The sequence below is a fragment of the Nymphalis io genome, chromosome 13, assembly GCF_905147045.1.
Source record: "Nymphalis io chromosome 13, ilAglIoxx1.1, whole genome shotgun sequence".
Lineage (NCBI taxonomy): Eukaryota > Metazoa > Arthropoda > Insecta > Lepidoptera > Nymphalidae > Nymphalis > Nymphalis io.
Genome location: NC_065900.1, coordinates 3567999 through 3582195, shown reverse-complemented (window position 1 = coordinate 3582195; position 14197 = coordinate 3567999). Strand labels below are relative to the sequence as shown.

The window sequence follows — 14197 nt, the reverse complement described above, 5'->3', positions numbered from 1 at the left end:
TTGAAAGCTGTTTCATGTGAGACCATTTTTGTGTATTGTTAGTGATTTTCATGTTAATTATGATAAAGTGACAAATATTGAGTATTCAAGAACTTTGTTTTTATTAAAGATGATTGAAGTGATAATTGTATTTCTATTAGTGGAAATGTTATTTGTTTTATAGAATAATTTTGTTCATTTATTCTTTAATATTTTCCGCCCGTGGCTTCATCCGCGGGTGAGGGGAGAAAGTGTTATTTACCTTATGGCCTCTGTTAAACCCCTGACAACATATATGCAAAATTTCATGATGGTCGGTTGAGAAGTTAAGACGTGTAAGCGTTACAAACAAACAAACTCACTATCGCATAACTTAATCCTAATGTATTAAAGTGAAAGTTAAATTTGTCGAATTTATGTACAACGTTTCTAAATGTAACGTTTTTAGTGGATAATTCTTTTTTTGAATTAACGACCAGATTTCGTGGTTTTTATAAATAGCTTGGGATACTATTTCTTGAATACTATTTGTTCTATGGCCTTACACGGGTTGACATTAAATTATAAATAGACATTTCTATTAAACGTAGAGTAAGTTACAATATTTCAAAGTTATTTTTGATTATGCGAGACCAATGTATTTATAATAAGACGTTTTAGCCTTCGTTATAAAATTTTCCCTTATAAAATATAAAAGCGTGACATTCACGCTTGTCCCTTCAATAGTCTAATTATTTAGAGCACGTGATACTGCGAAGCGTACCTACTTATGTAATACCTGTTGTATAAGGAGGAGGAGGGAGGTGTTAGCTACCCTACGTACTTTCCTGTACCATTGACAACGTGTATGCAAAGTTTTATGAGAATCGGCTTAGGAGTTAATATTAGTAGGAAGGATTATATAATAAATCATTTTCCGAAACGCGTTGCGTCTTCTGGTATAAGTTTTATGTAAATTAATTCAGTACTTTTTTCAGTAAGGTATTACAAATATCTCTTTCCTTTATAAGTCTAGATGTATGTATGTGTGTGTGTGGTTTAATTTATTTACATATATATGTAAGTATGTCTACTGATTAATTCCTAATAGATCTTAGATGTTTTTTTAATATAATATATATAGTTTTATGTGCGAAATAGTAATATACTAAAAAAAATCTAGACTATTCATGTATAAATACCATAAAAGGAACATGGCCGGTAAAGCTAAATTGAGGAAGTCTAAATTGAGGACCAATTCTACTAAATATTGTTACTACATCGCAATCGAATCGAAACGTTATCGTTCGATTCGTTTAAAACGTTGCCTTTTAACTGTCTCGATTGAGTCACGGATTTAAAAGTTGAATCGGGAATGTATCGTAACCGTTATAATTATTAGAATTTTCCCCTGGCAACACTCGGCGCGGGAAACTATTGTACAATATAATTGACGCTATTATGTAGCTTATCATATATATATATATATATATATATATATATATATATATATATATATATATATATAATAAATATATATATATATATATTTTAGCAAAATAAGATGAACGATTATAAAGATTTAGACGTTATAACGTGTTTAAAATTAGCATAATTCATTTGTATAAGTGAAAGTCGAGACACATATACATAAAATTACATACAAAAACAATTAAATAGTAATTTTTTTTTGTGGTTTTTTCTTTTATAATTTGTGCGAGATGTGACGTGATTTTTTTTTGCACTAAAGCGAAAAAAGTTATCAGTTAAGAATAAAGTTTTTATTAACGGCCTTACTTATAAGCGTTTAGCGAAATATTAATAAAACTATGACGTGTCTTCTTCTTTCGAATATCAAATCAAGAATGTCAGAAAGAGATAAAACAGCGTTTAAATAATAAGTCGCTAAGGAACGTATATAAAGATTAGTGTACGTAGTAGTTTGTATCGGTTGATTTTCGCAAGATTTATATATAATTAGTGGCTTTAATTGGCTTCGTGTAAGCCAATCTGAGTAGGTACCACTCATCAGATATTCTACAGCCAAACATTAATACATAGTATTGTTTGAATGGTGAGCCAGTGTAACTACAGGCACAAGGGACGTAACATTTTAGTTCCCAAGGTTGGTGGCGCGTTGGCGATGTGAGGAATGTTGGTGAAATACAGCGCCAATGTTTTGGTAGGTATTACCATAAGACCCATTTGCCAGTCCGCCTACCTAATGTGTTAGTTGCAGTTTCCTATACTATAAAGAATACACAACTCAAATTATAATATAATAGAGTCGTATACATATCATATCTATGAATTTAGTTGCATAATTGCGTACCTATTGTTGAAGATTCATAAACAAAAAAATAAATAAACTTTATAATAAGTTTTAAGCCGCTATGATAGAATTTACATTCTGAGCTTGTGAACGGTAATTAAATCGGATTTTTTTATATAAAATAGGTAATAAACGGATGGGCAAGTGAGCCACCTGGCGGTAAGTGGTCACCGTCGCCCTGTAAGAAATATGAACTGTTCCTTACTAGGTGCAGATTCTCAACCTATACACAGGTTTCCTTACGATGTTGATCTTGATGAACGGTGAATTATGAACACAAATTAAGCACATGAAAATTCAGTAATGTTCAGAATTTGAACCCGCGATCTTTACTTAAGTCTGACGTATTCTAACCATGGGGCCATCTCGACTCAAGTTGAATAAAGTATTTCAATGAAATATAACAAATCTTCAAGTAAAGCCAGCGAATATAATATTGATAATCTTTCAACACGATCTTAAGCAAGGATTCTTAGCTAATTGGGGCGAAGCCGCAACCAAGAACTAGTCCGCTGTAAATGATTCATAGATAACGTAATAGTTAATGACATGTTGAAATATGCACGGTTTACGAACCTTTGCTTAAATTAATATTTATATTGCTGGGAATAGGTCTTGCAAATATTTGGTTATTATATATTAAGCATGGAAGTTTATTTATTGATTAAGCAAATTGTATTGAACTCGGTATACATATGTTTTAACCTGACTTATACATTCATTTTTTTTATTTTAAAGGGGGTAAAGACCCTGACAAGACGATATTAATAATAATAATCGATATAATTGCATTGAATTTGAATAAAACGCCTTAAAATTAAATTGATAAAAGGAATATCTATGGAAGATTTCTATTTTTCTAGAAGGAAAATCTATTTTGCTTTTAGAAACTTTTCTTAAATATCTTGAGATTGCAAGTTGAATTGAATGTCATAACAATAAGGCTTATATACTTATAATACGTTAAAGAAGAACCCAGCTCAAAGCAAGATAACGATATGATCTTTCAAAGCATATTTCCTGGGTAAGTCTGGCTCAATGATCTTCAAACATGTCGGTTATATTGCACTAATTCTTGTTGTCAAACAATCTTTAAAGAGCTCACAGTACAAAGATAAGATATATTATTAATTCTGAATACGAAATGATTTAAATGATTCAAACCACGTTATGACTTTACTGGTGGTAGAGCTTTGTGCAAGCGCGTCTGGGTAGGTACCACCCACTCATCAGATAGTCTACCGTAAAACAGAAGTACTTGGTATTGTTGGGTTCCGTTTTGAGTGAGCCAGTGTAATTACAGGCACAAGGGACATAACATCTTAGTTCCCAAGGTTGGTGGCGCATTGGTGATGTAAGCGATGGTTAAAATATCTTACAATGCCAATGTCTATGGGCGTTGGTGACCAGGTACCATCAGGTGGCCCATATGCTAGCCGCCTTCCTATTCTATAAAAAAAAAGATTATTTCATATAAGAAATCTATCCGCTTGTATATAATAATCTTGAGTTTAGATATGTTGGTATTTCCTGGCTTATAATAAACCACGTGGGTACAAATAGGTAATAGGTAGGTATGGTATGAGACGCGTAGGTGATACTTGATTTATTAAGCGAATTTTAATTCATTATAATTCCATCACCCACTCAAGAATTTATAGCACCAGACGGCAATACCTTGTTACTTTGTTCCAGTTTGAATTGTGAGTGAGCGAGTAGATCCTACGTTTGATAGCCACGTTGGTCTAGTGGTTAGACATAATGCCGCAGATCCCGTCTCGAGTTCGACCCCAGGTCGGGCCGATTGAATGTTATTTTTCTGTCGAAGATTATCGGTTGCAGCCCCGAGTGTGGAAATTGGAAGTGTGAAAATTCCCCTTTCTCGGAAAGCGAGTAAAGCCGTTGATTTTACACCTGAACTCTTTAGGGTCGTGTCAGATTGCCGTCCCATCGGACTATTAGAGTGAGAGCATCGACATTTGCGCACTTATAAACATACACACAATCTCTCTTGAGATTGGATGCCGTGGCCGAAATATGTCAGGAGGACATTATCAGATTCAATTTTTGGTGGAACATTGACGGTTTAAGTTAGTATATATAGTAGTTTTATATTTTTTAAATTGCAAATGCTTTGACGATGAAAAAGATATTTTACAATTTGCACGTCCGCCTACCCAAAAATAAATTGAAAAAAATGAAAAAAGGTTGTTTGTTATAATCAAGATCATCGAATTATGATTTTCTAAAGCTAGATATCTCCTGTAAATTACTTTATTGAGCTCAATCTTTAGCTCTTATTTTTTAACTATCTTGCGGTTATAATATCACACACCGAGTCTGGTCTCTGCTGTACTAGCAGACAGCCTGAGCATTAACTATGCACGATATTTTGTGCATTTCGTCACAGAAACGAATATAAGAAATCTAGAAACATCCATTGAAGACTGTTTAAATTAAATAGTTATTATGCAAATTAATGAATTCCATTAAGCTATGAAAATGAATGATTTAAATGGATCTTTGTTATATGCAAATGAATGAATGATCTTAGTAACGTATTACATCAGAGGTCATTGAACTGAACATATGTGCACCAAGCGGAAACCATATAATGTTACTTACATAGTTCCTTATATATTCTAATATGAAAGTGAAATGTATACAATAAAGCCATAATTATGTGGAAATTAACAATTAGATACACCATTATACAACACAGTGTGTTTGTTACGGGTAATCTCAGAAATGAATTGTCTGTTTTCTTTTTTACGATCTTATAGAAGAGCGAGATGTTTTTGGACAGCAATAAATGTTTGTTTACTAAATGTAATTTCAAGAAATAATTTGTCGCTACTAGTGAATAAACTTTTATACGAAAGTTATGTTATATATGTTTTGTTTTTGTTCTTAATATGAGTCGAAATGTAAATTTAATTTTTCATTTGTTTTTTATTTTATTATTTATGTCGGGTCGCCATCCCATCAGATGATGAGAGTGAATGAATAGAGAGAGCATTGTGCACATAAGTCCTGCGCAGTTGACTAATTTCTCTTGAGATTGGATACAGTGGCCGAAATCGGTCAGGATGACATCGGCAGATCCCAAGTATGGTGGAATATTGCACGATTTTTTTTTAATTTCAATTATTTTTTCTTGTTTAATTGGCTTAAATATGTAGTTTTATGTTTATTTATTTTTTATTGCGTCTATATAATTAATAAATAAATAATGCAATAGGCGGCTTTTATTCTTCTAGACGAAGAAAATATTATATAATAGGGTCTAAATATGTTTATCTATGTATTTTGTTAAAATATGAGAGTTTATTGTTATTATTCAGAATACATTGAATATATTATTTACCAGTTATATGGTTTTTAACATATAACCGATTACGAAACAAAACGCGATTTATGTCTCTGAGATAACGTCGTTTTATGAAGCATATTAAATTCAAATGAACTATTTATTATGTATATTTTAATAATGAAACGTAACATAAGATACAATATTCAAATTATATTATTACATAATAATATCTGCGGACATCCGTTTTCTTACTAATATCGAATAAATCATTAACTTACCTCGAAAGACAAATAAAATATTTAATTTACTTTATAGAGATATTAAATTTCATAAAATAAGATGGAAAGGCATGGGCTTAATGCATCGGACATACATACTTACTTACACGATTGAATGTAAATTAAATATTCTATCAACAATGTAAGTTAGAACAAAGTTGCAATAAAAAATATTTTCCAGCAGTGTCTTTTTTTATAAGGGATTATTGCTATTTACTCCTCAAATTAAGTGTAAACTTTGTGTTATAAGTGGGGACGACAATAGCCTAATGGGGTCAAGATCGAATCTACAGCTTTCACATTGCTTGGCAGACCGAATTATTCCATCGTCCGTATACCGTTGGGTAAATAAATTTTACCTCCAGTCTAAAATTTTTTTTAAATACCTTAAATGAAATCTATGTGTTAAATTGATTAAAAAAAATACATCTCAAGTCTTCTATTTTCAGTTTTTTGATTGGCAATTGAGAAAAATATTTATTATGATTATTAAAGTATTAAACTCGATTGTTTTTTTTAAAGCAACGGTCGCAATTTGTCTAAGAAGTGTTTATAAATTACTCAAATACCTAAATACTTATGCACACGCCATGAAATGTTTGTTTTTTAAATCGGCGTTAAATGATCTTTGTCTTATAGCGGAACTATATTCATTTACAAGCATATTATATACTTATTATATAGAATATAATATAGTAAGTTACCTCCATTTTCATAAACGTTTTTATAACAACTTATAAAAGATCGAAATATATCCTAATATACTCTTTATATTGCATTTTAGTTCAATAAATAATAATAATGACAGAAATAATAATTGGTAGCGATCATAATCATATGTTTTATATAGGCATATTATTTCTATAGTGTTTGTAGCAGTGGCCAGTACTTTAACACTAAGTATTTATAAATGTGATAATTAGTTATTTGTAAAACAAAATTGTTGAACGACTTTAAATGAAACGTGGTATGTTAATAGAGTATTCGACAAATTGAGACAGATAACCTGTACATATTTAATATAATTTACGTGTAACAGAACAGAAAAGTTGAATATAATCTGTGATAGAACGAGAGAAACATTCCCGCGCGTCTGACACAGATTATATTATAATCATAATATTATTATAAAACTAAACAGTTTTGATTGATTAATTCAATAATAATTATGTTATTATTTTATAATAGTTTTAGCTGTTGCAAGTGCATTTTGTTTTCTTTTCTTTAATTGCTTGATGTAATAATATTAATGACATTCACTTTCACCTTGATGTTTATTTTATTTTAGTTGTTGGAGTACAATAAAAAGTAATAAGTATTTTGACTTTGACATTGACAGTACCAAAAATACAAATGTCATTTGAGTATCCAAGCAGTAGGAAGTATTTGAAGATGCAGTTACAGGTTTTAATTAAATAACACTGAGTTATATCTTCGAAAATAGTAATAGAACATACGTTGTTAATGTAACGTGTTTAATATAACAGATTAAATCTGATAAAGCAAAAACATTTTTTTTCTTAGAATATCGTAAAAAAACCACGTATGCCATCAGGAAGTATATGTCACACGCACACGCAACAGCGTGGTGGAATAAGACAAAGCCAAACCTTCTCCTCAAGGACCGACCATACCAGTTGCATAGAAGTGGGTTCCTAATAGGTAGGTACTTTTTTACATTAAGTACCTACATATTTTTAATAGTTTTAAGATTTTATATGAAATTGTCAAATTCATATTATAAAAATTAAATATATAAAATAAAAAGTAAAGTAACAACCTGTATATATTCCAATGCTGGGCGAATGACTTCTCTCCATTTTGAGGAGAAGGTTGGGAGCTTATTCCGCCATGTGCATGTTCCAATGCGTGTTTGTGGATACACATATGGTAGATTTTCATCTGACAGCTGGAGGTTTCCAATATTTTAATTCACCACCGAGCACGAGATGAATTATAATACACAACACATGAAAACACATAAAAATTCTGGTGCTTGTCCTGATTTATAACATCTCGGTTCTGATAGTTCTTGTTGCTCATGATATACAAATGTAATATATCAGTTTATCTACTCAACGAGTATATATTGACTTACGTTAACATTTATTACAACATTTATACCTTATTTATTATATAAATATAAACAAATGATTACTCACTTGAATTATTTTTGATATCCACCATTATTGAAATTACTTAAAAAAGAGTACGTTATAATGTGAGCCTTGATATTTGATTGTATATACGAGTACTTATATGAAGATTCGGTTCATTGGTTGTTAAGAAAGATTTGTTTCGAAATAATGTATCTATTCGCGCAATGGATATATCGTAAGAATATATTACAGCATCGGTTGTGTTATGTTACTTATATTCGAATGAAATTTCACATAATAAAATATTATGTTTCGAAAGAAATATTATCAAGTATTTACTCAATAATAGAAATTTTATTTGCATATCATAAAATGTGTTTTAATGTAGACTTTCCATATTTCTACGTAAAGTTATTTGTTATATGTTACGGACTTTTAATGTCCCAATGCTAGGCAAGGGCTACTTTTCGAGAAGTTATTACAAATTATACGTAAATTTCTGTGTGGATTTTAGGCTTTGGATGGATGGATGACTGGTGGATTGGCTTATATGAGAATATATTCACGGCCTGGTTTGGTTATAATGGTTTCACTCGGTTGAGTTTTAACCTTCATTAAATGTAGATAATTAACGTGATTGCTAACGTGATATGCTCTATTTTGAGTGGGAAGTTCCCAATTTCAAGCTACACGTCCAAGTTTCCTCAGAAAACTCCCAAAAAGTCGCATATGGCAAAACAGCCCATTGTTGATATTTATTTTTTAAAAAACCTTGTGATCCTCGTATTATGGAGTAAATTTGTGCTGTCGATAAATATGCATCTACATTTTTACCGGTCTAATAGAAGTAATAACTAATGACTTTTAAGAAAAGTAAAATGTTCTTGTAATATAACTAAGTATATATTAATTTAGAATCTTTACGATAAGCGCAAATTGTACGCGAAGCGGAAATGTAGTGATTATCACACATTTAAAGTTGTTTTCATCAATTTTAAATAAGTACACTAATAGCAAAAGAATATTCCAATTATTTGTAAATTTTTATATTTTAAATGTATTTTTTTTTTTTTTTTATAGAATAGGAAGGCGGACGAGCATATGGGCCACCTGATGGTAAGTGGTCACCAACGCTCTTAGACATTGGCATTGTAAGAAATGTCAACCATCGCTTACATATCCAATGCGCCACCAACCTTGGGAACTAAGATTTTATGTCCCTTGTGCCTGTAATTACACTGGCTCACTCACCCTTCAAACCGGAACACAACAATATCAAGTATTGCTGTTTTGCGGTAGAATATCTGATGAGTGGGTGGTACCTACCCAGACGAGCTTGCACAAAGCCCTACCACCAGTTATATGACGCTACACAGATTTATATTTAAGGTTTGTTTTTTGTTAAGACTGTGTAGGGATAAACTCAACTAATTTCAAGCTACACCCAATTAACCTTTTTTTATTAAGATTATTATGAATAGAAATTTTTGGTTAATAAATTAAAATGACGAATTGCGAATGTCGCATGTGCACTTAAATATCGATTTGATTTTTTGAACTCCTTTTGCTTTTATACGTATGTTTTATTTGAATAGCTTTTTCCAGTATTTATAAAAAAAATATTCGTGTTTTACTTTTTTTTATAAATATGCTTGTATTTATAAATCAATAACAATTTAATGATGTTAATATATATATATATATATATATATATATATATATATATATATATATATATATATATATTAACATCATTAAATATATAATAACAATTTAATGATGTTAATATATATATTAACATCATTATAAATTATTAATTAATTTAAATATATTAATTTAGTTTATATTTATCATTAACGTATAGGATATAGACAAAATATATGTATGTAAATACATGCATATATTTTGTATTTATGTATGTTTGTATTTTATGATGATAAGTTTTGTTTAATATATTGTATGGAATTGTAAAATATTTGAACGAAATATTCTTCACTTCAAACTTTATTCACAAGTTACGTATTTTAATGAAACACATCCGTTTAGAAAAAAACAGTCACTGTTTGAAATTAAAAAAACAACAGAAAAGCCTTTCTAGCATGAAGATTGATTATTTGAAGATATTCACGTACTTTATTAACTTTACAAAGCGATAGTCATTAAGGGGAAAACGGAAACAGTCGTTATTAAGAAAGAGAATTCTCCAAAACTTACCTTTTTACACTAATGACGCCCCATTTCCTCAAAACGCCGGTGATCTTCGAAGTTAACGCACAATAACGAACTCCTTATCAAACTCAAAATAAACGTAACGTAACAATAACGCGCGCGTAAACGTCCAATATTAAACTAAAATCCAGTATTTTGTCGTGCAAAACCTTCGAGTTTTAAACGCAGACTCACGCGTCTCTGTAACTGTTATGGTCTATTGTAACGTCAGGTACGGCTGACATCGCCTCATGTTAGAACGCAAATGACCGTCAGCTGAAGCAGTACAATCGCTGTGACGTCACGAACGAAATTAAAAAAGAAAAAAAAAACGAAGAAGCTCTAATAGACAGGGAATCTATAGAGGCGTCATCGGTAACATGTCGGACAGAGAAAGTGGCTGAGTTGTTCACTCATTCATTACGTTTTGAAAGTGCAAGTTCAAATCCCGTTAACGACAACCGTCACTCAAAATGTAAGCGATTGGCTGAATTTCCTAAAATAATCGTACAATGAATACTTCCTTCATTTGCGTAAGATTTGTTCGTATATCTATTGTTCATGTAACTATATTATCTAACTATATTTAGAATATCTTGGTATTTTATCCGGATTAATTTTACCGTTATATAATAAATGCTGAAGCCATAAAAGCAAGCGAGTGCATTCCAATGCGTAGCATAACCAGAATTCTATATACCTATGTGCCCGGTGCAGCTTGTTTTAAAATAGTTTACGTGATATTGCACAGATTTATTATATACATTTAATATATTCAGGCTATGTTGCGGCTTTAACTTGGATAAGGTTACATTTATTACATTTTTTTAGTAAAATTATGTTAATATTAAAATAAGCATGATAAAGATTTTAAAACGATGTCGCTTATCGTCTGAAATAAAGTATAATAAAAAAGTATTTAATATATTTTATATAAATATAAATTTATAAATGAAATAAAAAATAGATATATGCTCTCCTTTTGAAAAGAATTCTTGAAGATCACAAACCACGCTTGTTTTCATATGATATTTTTTATTTACTTCGTTTCTTTTTTTGATTTTGAAAGTAATTAAATATACTAGTTCACACTTTTTATCATCGATTTAAAAATAATTCTTAATTAGACAATACGCTTTATTACTTAAGGTTTTCTTTACATGTGATTTAAACTAATTAATTGGATAACCTAATAATAATACGGCCAACCACTGGAGCCGAAATGGTATAAATATATCTTAAGTGCCTGTCATTAGATTTCATTCGTTCTTCGAATAGAAACAACGCCATATTAGAAAAACAGCAGTAGCGGTAACCATATATACGTGATAAATATATACAATTAAATATAAGCGCCGAGCTCTTTTATTACTGGTGGTAGGGCTTTGTTCGAGCTTGTCTGGGTGGGTACCACCCACTCATCAGATATTCTACCGCAAAACAGCAGTACCTGTTATTCTTATGTTCCGGTTTGAAGGGTGAGTGAGCCAGTGTAATTACAGGCACAAGGGACATAACATCTTAGTTCCCAAGGTTGGTGACGCATTGGTGATGTAAGCGTTGGTTAACATTTCTTACAATGCCAATGTCTGAGGGAGTTTGGTGACCATTTACCATCAGGTGGCCCATACGCTCGTCCGCCGTCCTATTCTATATAAAAAAATATATTATGTATACAATTTTGTACAGAATAATATGCCTTATTTGATATAAAATATACGCTATGTTAGTAAATACTGCTTAATGTTGTGTAATAAAAATAAATATTATAATATCGTTAAATCAATTCCTGGCATTGCCATTTTTTATGACTCTCCCTCAATCTTTAGAAATAAGTTACTTAATTATTATAAAATGCATGATTAGTTTTAATTAATACTTTTAATAATTTTTAATTATCATTTCGCCGATTGATTTTTTATTATAACAATGATATTATTTATTATATGTTTAAGACGCTGCACTGGGAAGGGCGGGGCATAAACATAAACGGCGAGTACCTTTCGCACTTGAGATTTGCAGACGATATCGTCATCGTGGCAGAAACCGTGCAGGATATGCAATATATGCTGAGCAGCCTGGCTGATTCTTCTGCTCGAATTGGTCTCCGGATGAACTTAGAAAAAACCAAGATAATGTTCAACGATCACGTCAGTCCGGAACCAATGGCTCTTAACGGAGTTCCTCTCGAAGTTGTTCAGGAGTATGTGTACCTTGGGCAAACTTTGCAGTTGGGTCGAAACAACTTCGAGGGGGAAGCACGAAGAAGAGTACAGCTGGGCTGGGCAGCGTATAGAAAACTCGGTCGAGTCTTTTCGTCACGAATACCGCAATGCTTGAAGACAAAAGTCTTCAACGAGTGCGTCTTAACGGTTATGACTTACGGAGCCGAGACGTGGACACTGACAGTGCGTTTGGTCCACCATTTTAAGGTCGCTTAGCGAGCTATGGAGATGGCTATGCTCGGAGTTTCTCTGAAGGATCGAATCCCAAATGTGGTGATCCGACAGAGAACCAAGGTTATCGACATAGCCCAAAGGATTAGTAACCTGAAGTGGCAGTGGGCTGGACACATATGTCGCAGAACCGACGACCGTTGGAGTAGACGCGTTCTGGAGTGGAAACCACGCCTTGGATACGTAGCGTAGGACGCCCTCAAGCTAGGTGGAGTGACGATATACGCAAGGTTGGCAGCGGTTGGAGATTAAGAGCTGAAAATAGAGCTCAGTGGCGTGCCATTGGAGAGACCTATGTCCAGCAGTGGACGCGAAAAGGGTGATGATGATGATGATTATTTATTATTTAATTTTGTCATTTTTAAAAATTACTGTTGATTTTTTGTTACTTTTAATTTGAATTTTATTAGATTGAATCTGGAAGTGCTATGTACACTTGTAATTGACATGCATATTAGATATACTATTATTGTTTTACAAATTAATTTGTGAATGCTTTATATGTATGTTGTAAGTGTGCTTTTACAAATAAATAAATGTAAGATGATCTTCGGGATTAATTGATGCGTAGGTGGTACTAACCAGACAGGCTTACAAAAACTGATACTTACAAGTATATATATATACATATATATACATATATATACAGGCTGTTACCGTATATATATATAGCCTGTAAATGTCCCAACTGCTGGGCTAAGGCCTCCTCTCCCTTTTTGAGGAGAAGGTTTGGAGCTCATTACACCACACTGGTCCAATGCGGGTTGGTGGAATACACATGTGGCAGAATTTCGACGAAATTAGACACATGCAGGTTTCCTCACGATGTTATCCTTCACCGAAAAGCACGAGATGAATTATAAACAGAAATTAAGCACATGAAAATTAAGAGGTGCTTGCCCGGGTTTGAACCCACGTTCATCGGTTAAGATTCACGCGTTCTTACCACTGGGCCATCTCGACTTACATACTTATATGTAATTGGGAAGATATGAACAATAATTTGGTACCAACGATCTGATGATAGAGCCGGGGGTAATTCTATTAATTTATAACGGTTACGATATGCTCTCGATTCTATGCTGATTTAACTTCGATCGAAATGCAACTGGATCGTTGCATTAGGATAAGGAAACGACTAAACAGGGATCACATTCTACTAAAAAATTGTCACTCTATCGCAATCGAATCGAACCTTAATCGTTCAATTTGTTCGTAGAATTGACTCCCAGGGGATGAACTATGAGAATATTGTAATACTAGTAAAATCCTCGAGTTGGTTAAGTTTATTACGTCCTTGCAATATCTTGAGCCTTGACTTTAGAGGCCAAAATAATTTATCTATTAAATTGTTCATACTTTTCACAACGAATAAAACAAAACTGCTTACATAGTTACTACTGTTTATTACGACAAAGTAATAGACTAACTAGAAACAGTTAACCTAGTATTAAATGTTGGATGTCGCAGGAAAATCGAATGTACTCTTAGCCTAAAATAGCAGGAAAATACGCCAGGAAAATACTACGAATCTAAGGAGTGAAAACTTGGTA

At 32.0% G+C, this 14197-nt stretch overlaps 1 protein-coding gene across 1 annotated transcript in view; it reads right to left on the bottom strand.

The window, feature by feature from the left end:
• Window positions 1–10436, bottom strand: part of LOC126772778 (uncharacterized) — a 48384-nt gene extending 37948 nt beyond the window's left edge. Inside the window, exon 1 of the mRNA XM_050493351.1 lies at window positions 10195–10436. The gene's annotated coding sequence lies outside the window, so the exon portion shown is untranslated. The remainder of the gene's footprint in view (window positions 1–10194) is intronic.
• Between the last annotated feature and the right edge of the window lie 3761 nt (window positions 10437–14197).